Here is a 9,476-nt window from a genome sequence, read left to right on the forward strand (position 1 = left end):
CTCACGAACCTCTGGCTGACTGGTACCACTGGAATCGCCCCAAACGTTGGGCGCCAGCTGAGGTACTGGGTTTTTAAGAACCGGCACAGAACAGGCAACCCAGCGGTGTCAGGGTACACCCAGAGACCTCGGGTTCTTCCTGATTCAGACCACAGAAACTCAGAGTCTTCTAGGTGAAGTCAAGGATCAATTTATTGGCTGCAACCAAGGTAACAAGTGTCCTAGAAGTACAACACACGGGAAGTATATTCTCAGGAGACTGCTTCAATTTACAAAGTCAGGCTTCTCTTCTTATACAGAATTTTAAGCTTCAGGCAAACATTCTTAGTTTTACAGTAAATCATTGACATTTTTCTAGTACAAAGAAAAAGCAGAGTCATGATGACATGTCCATATTTCACTTCGTGCTGCCTACAACAAATCACCCGGCAAGGCCCAACATTTCATCAGATATCGGTGGACCCCCAATAAAAACGGGCACCTCCCCACCATAAAGCAATTGAAGCAAAAAGAGCAGAGACAGATGCGAGCAAGATACGGCAGGTGTGTGCGCTGAAAATGGTTTTATGGCTTGTTGAGCCTTGATGCTATCTTGTTCGGCCACTGGGAGGGGAACTGACCTAACGAGTTCGGCCTGGGGCGATGGTTCCAACTTGCACAGGTCATAGGAAAGTCGATGAAGGTGTACGTGTCCTTTTGGGATCAAATCTGGCTGGATTAAGGCCTACGTAAAGGGCAACACACAAAATGGCCTCCATACCCAAAAATGGAAGTTGAGGGTTCTGAACGAAAATGATGATTTTGAGGTGAAATCGTCTCTCGAATTGGCTGGAAATGCTTGTACATAGTGTACTCGTCATTCTCGACCTTTTGATACCAAATTCGTCATGTTTCGACGAAGTTTAATTCTCGAGTCCAGAATAGTTACACGAGTCCAGAAGTTTCAGAACCACAGTCTCCTGTCCTAATCGTGGTCCTTTAGCTATTTCCATTGATCCAGGGCTGCCGGTTGTAGTCTTCTTTTTCTCTCTAGTGCTAGTCCTATTTTAGTTTCAGTGGATGTTGTTTGGCAATGGAGGGATGTAGTCTGTGTTTACTCCCGAGGGGGGGGGGGAGCGGTGCTTCTCTCACCCTCGTCTCTGTAGCACTCTATTGCTTCGCCTGTGTAACTGTCGCCATCTTGAAAAATCCTTTCAATGGGTCATTGGAACAAAGCAACAAAGAAATGTTGAAGCAACAATGAGGCAATCTCAGGATCTGAGATGCAGGCTGTGCTATTCTATAATCTCAGCGTTCTTCGTGCCAATCAGCAGCGGGCTGGGGGGAGGGGCTAAACGGCCGTCATATTTGAGACTCGCCCGATCGTGTTTCCCGTTTTTCACTTCTTTGCTCCCTGCAGCCACTGTGCTCGCGGTCTTTCAATGCGCCCCAGAGTCACCACCTCATTCGGCGAGGCGGACTGATGCAAGAGAACAAGGCGAGAGAGGGGCAGACGCGAGCCGTGCGGCTAACTCCCCGCTGTGGCAGCTCACAGCGTCCACATACATCCGATCGACGCACTCCAGGGGGACTGGCTCGATGGAGCGTGGCGAGAGAGAGGGGCAGACGCAAGCAGTGCAGTCAACTCACCGTGGTGGCAGCTCCCAGCGTCCTCGCTGCCCATCAGGATCTTCCACCACAACGTTCCGGCTCCAGATCCTGCGCCCAGCTCAGTGGTTGTTCGGTCGAGCCCATGGGATGTAAATCTCCGCTGGCCAGTCTGGTGCGTCTCTGATGGTCCTCCGAAATCCGGGTAGGCAAAAAAACAGTCTCAAAGCAAGTCGAATCAGCACGAAAAAGTACCATAATAATCCAGTTACACTTGAGAATTTTCCGTGGGTTTCGTTTTCCTCGATGGCAGTCGCTATCCGGGATAATCCACAAAAAGTATCCCTAGCGCTTGGAGCTCCTTCACGGGGTTTCTACCAGTCGGCCATCTTGGAAAAAAGTGAAGTGAAGATTCTGCATGAAATTTAACATCCAATATATAGAATTTAAAGAGTGTGTGTTAAAAGCACCTTGGAGGGTTCCTAATATAGCCACACACCCACATAACTTCTGTGTTTTGTGTTTGGAGACGAATCATCTACTGAACATCAACGGGATTGACTGTCCAGGTTGGGAACTGGGTGAGAATTAGCAGACCCGGATTTGTCCGCAAGGGTTGGTCACCTCTTTCTGCACCTGTTCGAGTTGTGGAAGTGAAGGATCATGTAGTGGTATTAGAGAATGGGAATGCATGGAAGAAATGTTTTATTTCTGTTGTACCCAAATCGAAAGCAGAGTATGTTGGGAGGAAGATGGGGTACATGTTGATTCTACTCCGGCCAATGTTGATTCTACTCAGGCCAAAGGGAGTGCTGCTTGGAGAGTATCTAACAGAGTTATGGCACATCCTTCAAAACCTACTTTGGCCCGGGGAGTGCTCTTGTGAGAGCAGTTGACAGGTGGAGGGTACATCCCATGAGAGCATCTGATAGGGCGAGGGTATGTCCTACAAAGTTTAATGGCTATGAAATGTTTTGATCTATTATCCTTAGTTCTGTACTCACCAAGTCATTTTCTTTGCCTTCAACTGTTTTGTTCATGGATCCCTATATGGAACTCAGTATGTGGGTTGGAGCATGGGTTCGGGGGACTGGCAGTTGCTGCCGGACAGGAAGGAATAAAGAGGTTATCTACTCACTGAAGTCTGGACATCTTTTCAGCGTGGTATTAATTTCTGAGTTCAGAGAGCCTAAACTCCATTTATCTATCTTGTCCCAATGGAAAGTTGCACTTGTAAGATATTACAAGGCAGCTCCTATGTTAACCTATGGGACAGACATACTCCGTATTTCACTATTAGGACATGTAACACACACCAGGGCATGTACTACCTTTCACATACACTGCACCCTGCCCACAGGGCTACCTTGGGCCTACCTGAGGATTGTCTTACATGTAAGAAGAGGGAAGGTTAGGACCTGGCAAGTCACTTGCCAGGTCGACATTGCAGTTAAAACTGTGCATGCAGATACTGCACTGCAGTGGGAAGTCTGAGTCGCATTTGAAAGGCTACTTGTGTGGGGCAGCAAAACCAGTGCTGCAGGCCCACTAGTAGCATTTGTAGTTACATGCCCTGGGCACACATTGTGCACTTTACTAGGGACTTGCCAAGAAATCAGATATGCCAATCATGGATAACCAATCACAATTTACACAGGGAACATTTGCACTTTGGCACTGATCAGCAGTGACAATGTGCCCAGACGACCAATACCAGCAAAAATGAAGTCCAGCACACAGTCACAAATAGCAAACAGTAGAGGCAAACAGTAAGGGGAAACCACACAAATGATGCCAGGTCTAACAAGGATTGAAGATAATTGATATTTTTTTCAAGTGCCTATTTTCTTCCACCATGTGCATGTTTCCTTCAGCCAGTCTAGCACTGCGATTTGTGAATGTCTGTTGGGCTGCTAACCACATGTCCTTTGTGACATTCCCAGTAGAGTTTATCAGCAGTCCTGGAACCCCTTAGGGCCGTTCTGCCCCATACAAATCACATTCAAAAGGATGTGGTAAAAATATTTATGTATTTTATTTTAAGCGATTTGTAGAGCACACAAATACCCTTGGGTGTCTCGGCGCTGCAGACTCTGTAGAAGACTAAGCCGGAAGCAGATGGTTATTGATTAAAAAGCCAAGTCTTCACTAGCTTCCTGAAGGCAAGCAAGGTGGGGCAAGATTTAGGGGGTCATTATGATTGTGGAATTCCCGCATCCTCCGGGCCGGCGGAAGCCACCGCCGGCCCGGAGGATGCGGGAAAACCGCAGCGGAGCCTCCACAGACCCACCACCAAATTAGGATGGCTGGTGGGTCTGATAATCTGTCCGCAGCTTTTCCGCCGCGGTCGGAAGGCGACCGCGGCGGAAAAGCACTAACATGTCTGGTGGTGTCTATCAGACACCGCCAGGCATACTAGGATGTCTGCAATTCTATGCTTTTCCACGGCGGCTTTTCCGCCGTGAAAAAGCATACGGACCTTCACTTCGGGGGCCCGTTGCGGGCCCCCTGGGTGAAGGGGTGGTGGGGGGTGCACATGGGGGGTACCTATGGTACCCCCCTGCATTTGCGTGCACAATGCAGCAGGCACCGCGCGGTGCCTGCCGCTTTGTGCACGCAAATGCTGTGCATGCATTTTTTACATTGGGGCTGGTGCAGCTTGAAGCTGCACCCGCCGCAATGTTAGAGATAGAGGATGTGACCGCCACCCTGGCGGTCACATCCTAATCAGATCGGAGGGAACGCCGCAGCCCATGCGGACGTTCCCTCCTCCTCAGGGGTCGCGGACGGACTCAAGTCCGTCCGCGATCCTAATCGACCCCTTAATGTGATGGGGAACTGTGTTCCACAACTTGGCTGTGGCCACGGTGAATCTTCTGTCGCCCCAGAACGCATAATGTATGAGGCTATTGTCCAGGGAAAACCCCATGTTTATTTATTTATTTATTGATTGATACGTTATACTTGCACATCTGCATACTGTGGACTGCTTGGGGAGAGCAGTCAATATTTGTGTTGTCCTTCATCAACACGTTAATGCAATTCAAAGGATTCTTCAGTGATGTACATGCCTTTTGATGTGCCCCAACTTTTCAATATGAAGACGAACTTTGCATTTGAACGCTGTGTGGAGAGCAGAGTTGCAGTGCACTTCTTGTTGTCCCATGTCAAACAGTTTCTGCATCAACTCTGAAAGTTTAGATTCTATTCCACAGGGCTGAAGTATAGACAAAGACAGTCATCCCATCTGTCTGGGTGTATCAGGCAGCATGCTGGCCAGCAGGAGCATCAGTCCTCACAACAGTTTAGTTTGGTGATCGCGCTGAATGTCCAAACAGAGGATTCAGCATTTCCTTTCAGGTTGGTGATCCATCACTTCTGACAGATGTATCTTACAGATTATTCAAAATGGCTATGCCCTACGACTCCTCCCTGCCCAATATTCCTTTTGCACCAGAGCAAATTTAAGAAGAGTGCCTTTCCATTCTGCTACATGTGGCTCTTCAATGGTGCCATTGAGAAAGTCCCATGCTCAAAAGAGGAGGGGAGGGTGATACTTTTGCAATTTCTTTGTTCCAATAAAGGACGCGGCCTCAGGCCTATACAGGAATATCACTCTCCAAATGCCTTTCGTGTGGAAGAGTATATTCAAAATGCTTACGCTGGCCCAGATCCTGTCTACTCTGGACTTGTGTGATTGGAAGGTGTCCTTAGACATGCAAGACGCATATTTTCATATACCCTTTATGCAGCTCAAAAGACATCTGTGGTTGTAGGTAGGCCAAAAGTATTTTTAGTTTGCTCTGCTCCCTTTAAGCCTCCTCAGATGTTAATGACAACAGTGGTGCTGGTCAATGCCCATTTTCAGAAGTCAAGAATACTAGTATTCATGTTCCGCAATGACTGACTGTTGAAGGCAGACTTTCCACAGTCAGTCGTGGACCACTTCTGCATGATGGTGGGCCCATTGACATCAATGAGGTTCACTATAAGTGACTGGAACGTTTTGGGCATTGGAGATTCCTCAAGAAGACTCATTAGAGAATGCAATCCTGCTGTGATGGAGCACAGGACACCTGCTTGCCTTTCCGTTCCTGCCTCTCCTGGCCAGAGTTCTGAAAACTTTCAGGAACAACCAGGCCCAAGTCATCCTAGTGGCTATCGATTGGGCAAGGAGGATGTGGTACTCAGACCTTCCAGGCATGAGCTTCTGTCCTCCACTCAGACTCACTTCATCAGGCTGCCCTGCCTCAGCAGCAGGACAGACAGGGTTCTCCACCATAACCTATTCAATCTGCACCTCAATACATGGATAGTGAGTGGCAGCAGTTGATAATGTTTGATTTGTGACCTGAGGTGGTGGATGTCACCCTTGCCGGCAGGCTCCCTCCCATGAAATTTATTTATGCAGGATGCTGGGATAAATGTGTGGTTTGGTGTGGCGTTTCCAAGACTAAATCCTAACAAGTAAAGTTGTTGGATATCCATTTGTTTGTTTAGTCTGTGACTCAGCAACACTTTGCAATGTGCATTATTAAAGTTTACTAGTCGGCCTTTCAAACTTTGCCACATCAATCACCCTGTGTAAATAACCTGATGACATTTATTAAAAGTTTGATGCACATGTTCCTTCCCAAACAGTTTGTGATACAACAGTGGGACGTTAACTTGGTCTTGACATTTCTCATGTGTGTGCCTTTTGAACTATTGCATACCTGACCTTAGTGACTGCCTATGTTATCGCAATTACTTTCTCTCGCGGCATGAATGAACTTTAGGCACTATTAGTTCAACAACCCTTCACACCGAACAAGTTGGTTCTAAGGACTCCTTCCTAATGGAGGTCGTGACTTCCTTCCAGGTTGTCAATCCATCACACTACTGGTGTTCTTTGTTCCTCTTTCCCCCAAAAGAGGAGAAAAGGCTCCATCAATTGGGAAATAAATACGCTTTAAGCTTATACATTGATCAAACCAAGTACCATTGAGTAGCCATTAGAAAAGCAAGTTATCTTCAGCAATGCTATTTCTGTTGGATACTCTAACTGCAGATTCCTCACCACCCTGTCACCTTCCAGGAGTGGCCTCTTTTTAACATCTAAAAAGGTCCCAAGTTAGTACTCAGCACACTGTTCCCAAGTATTGTTTACGTTCCATGTCTGATGGGGTGTTGTAAAGGGTATACAAGAAAACCTGATGCCTGCGCAGGGTTGATGCTTAAATGTATTTGTCACTCTGGGGACAGCAGGTAGAGTCAACACGGACCTGCACAATGCCAAAGATTTCCAGATCCAGTCAGGTGCTTGGAGAGTATTTTAAGGTAAGGAATCTGTGGTTAAAGAGAGTATCCATCAGAATGAATGAGCATTACCGATTTTTTTTCTTTTTCTTTTTTTTAAAGACCTTTATTGTTCTAGACAGTCCATCACGTATTCACACAGCATTTAGCCTACAACCCATAGGGCCGGCCGCAATGGTTGTTAAACAAGGAGTATTTGGTAAAATGACACAGCCGTTCAGCTGACAACCCGGGGGTCCGGCGGCATAGTGTAAGGAGAACATGCGGACATAGTATAGCACTTGGCACAATGGAGAAGTAGGTCCATACATTTTCCCATTTTCTGCAATAAGTCATGTAGGCTCGTCAGCGCGTCCGTGATGTTTGTAATATTCGGGCAGCAACCTATATCCACAAAGTGTGTGCGGTGACAGAAGTAAGTGCTAGGTATGGTGTGGATAGGTTGTCAAGGGATTGAAAGTTCCATATGTGGAGGGTCGTTATGAAGTGAGCGCGTGTATAGTAGTACAGCTCACTAATGCATGGAAATGAACTCGCATTGCTGGTGACGGCAGAGCATGGCCAGTACAGCCAGGGCTGGGATATTTGTCAGCCTAATACCCATGGCGTCTCCCAGCAGTAGTCCTGAGGGTGCACACAGCAGTGGCGCAAGTTTGTTCCCATGGTCAATCCTTCAATGTCTGGGAGGGGGGGGGGATACATCCTCACCATGGTGTGCAGTGTGCGTATACAAGGGAGGATCTGAGGGTGTCTCGTCGGGAGTGCATCATGCCTTAAGGCATGCCAGAATGAGCATTACCGATGGCAGGTAACTTGCTCTTCATGTATTGTCCCTCAAGAAAACCTGGTTTAATGTCATATCAGCTCATTCTCTTTCAAGGTAGTTACCACAGCCTAGTTAGAAATATAAGGCAGGCATAGGTGTAAATATGTGTGGGAGCGAAAAGTGTTTTTTATTGAACTTAAACTCTTTTAAAGATTTATATGGCATAATGTTCATTTGGTACTTGTTAAACTACTGTGTCACTATTTCACTACGTTGTACCTCATTTACACAAAAAAACCTGAGAACTTGAGCTTGATGGCCACAGGCTTGTGAAGGTTCATTTTGTTGAATTTCCAAAATTAAGTCAACCCTTTCATCCAAATGTAAAGAATTTCTTCAAAACAGAAGACCAGAATACAGGATCTACATGAAAAGTAAAATAAAAGCTATAGGATAAAACAAACTTGGAATAATGTAAATGGAAAGGTAAGTAGTGCTGAGGTATAGTCTGGTCTGATAGACGTATCAGTATATAAGCAGAGATACTAGAGGATATGTTGGACTAGGGGCACTAGTGTATTGATGGAGGCATTATAGATCATAGCTAGGGGTAGAGACACCGGAAGCACAAGGGTAAAAACAGGGATTGAAATATTGGGTAATAATTATAGTTGGAGGTACTAGAATCTCGGCCGGGGTAGATTTACTAGACTATAGGTGCTAGGGTATTGTTGAGGAGGGGCACCCATGTACAGGCTGGGGTACAAGATAGTGGTAGAGTTAAGCAACATATTTCGCCGCAAAGGACTATTTTCACTCGAAGAGCTGTGATTAAAAGTCATTTTGTGGGTTAGATAAATGTTACACATTTAATTCAAACTTTTTTTAAATATTTATAAAGACACTTTTTTAGTGGTGAAGGCAGCTTCTTTGCTAAATCGAAATTTTTATTAACACTTACTTAGTGGTGCCTGGAGGCTTTTACAATGTTGAGTTCTACTTGTCTTCCCTCCTGGTAATGACTGGCTCTTTGATCAGGTGTAAGGGACTTAACTGACATGGGGCAATACGCTGTGTCTGCTAGCAAGAAGACTGGGTATAGCAATCACTCAACACTTATCCTGGGATATGAGAGCTCGAAGTGGATAGGAACACAGATGTCATTACAAAGGACCAAGCTGTAGCCTGGCCCTTTTCACATGCTTACACTAAACATTGCCTAGTGTGAGGATGTGTTTTCGGACTAGGAGCTCTTCCAGCTGTCTGTCGTTTCTCCCAGAAGACGAAAGTATTTTGGGATTGTGTTAAATGTCTCCACTGGGTAGCATGCATTGTGTACTTGAACTCCTACCAGCAGCTCCTCAGAACATAACTAGAACTGCTGAAGAAATAGAAAAAGGAAGTTCTTACTCAAGGGTAGTACTTTACTATGTGTTGTAATCCCACTTGGTTTGCCCCGCCCCCCCCCGCACCCTGTGCCCCTTGGTTTAACCCTAAGAAGATGTGCGAAGATTCCACAGCTGACTCCAGCTGACTGGAACCTGTGATGGTGTGAAGTTGGAATAAAGAAGACTTCTGGAAATACACTAGTGCGCCTCTTCTTTATAACACTGGTGACGAAGAACCGTGTGGGGACGGTACACCATCACCCCCAATTGATACTCCAGTACAGCCAATTTATTTTAAAGGAAGAGCAACGTCCTACCTGACACTGGGAACTTTTCATTTCTACACACACGGCTGTATGCCATTCTTCTGATGTGCTGGGCGTCGCTCTTGCATAGAAGGTGATCCGCGTCTCTGAAAAGGTGTATGCAAAAATTCT

The sequence above is a fragment of the Lissotriton helveticus genome, chromosome 6 (assembly GCF_964261635.1).
Source record: "Lissotriton helveticus chromosome 6, aLisHel1.1, whole genome shotgun sequence".
Classification (NCBI taxonomy): Eukaryota; Metazoa; Chordata; class Amphibia; order Caudata; family Salamandridae; genus Lissotriton; species Lissotriton helveticus.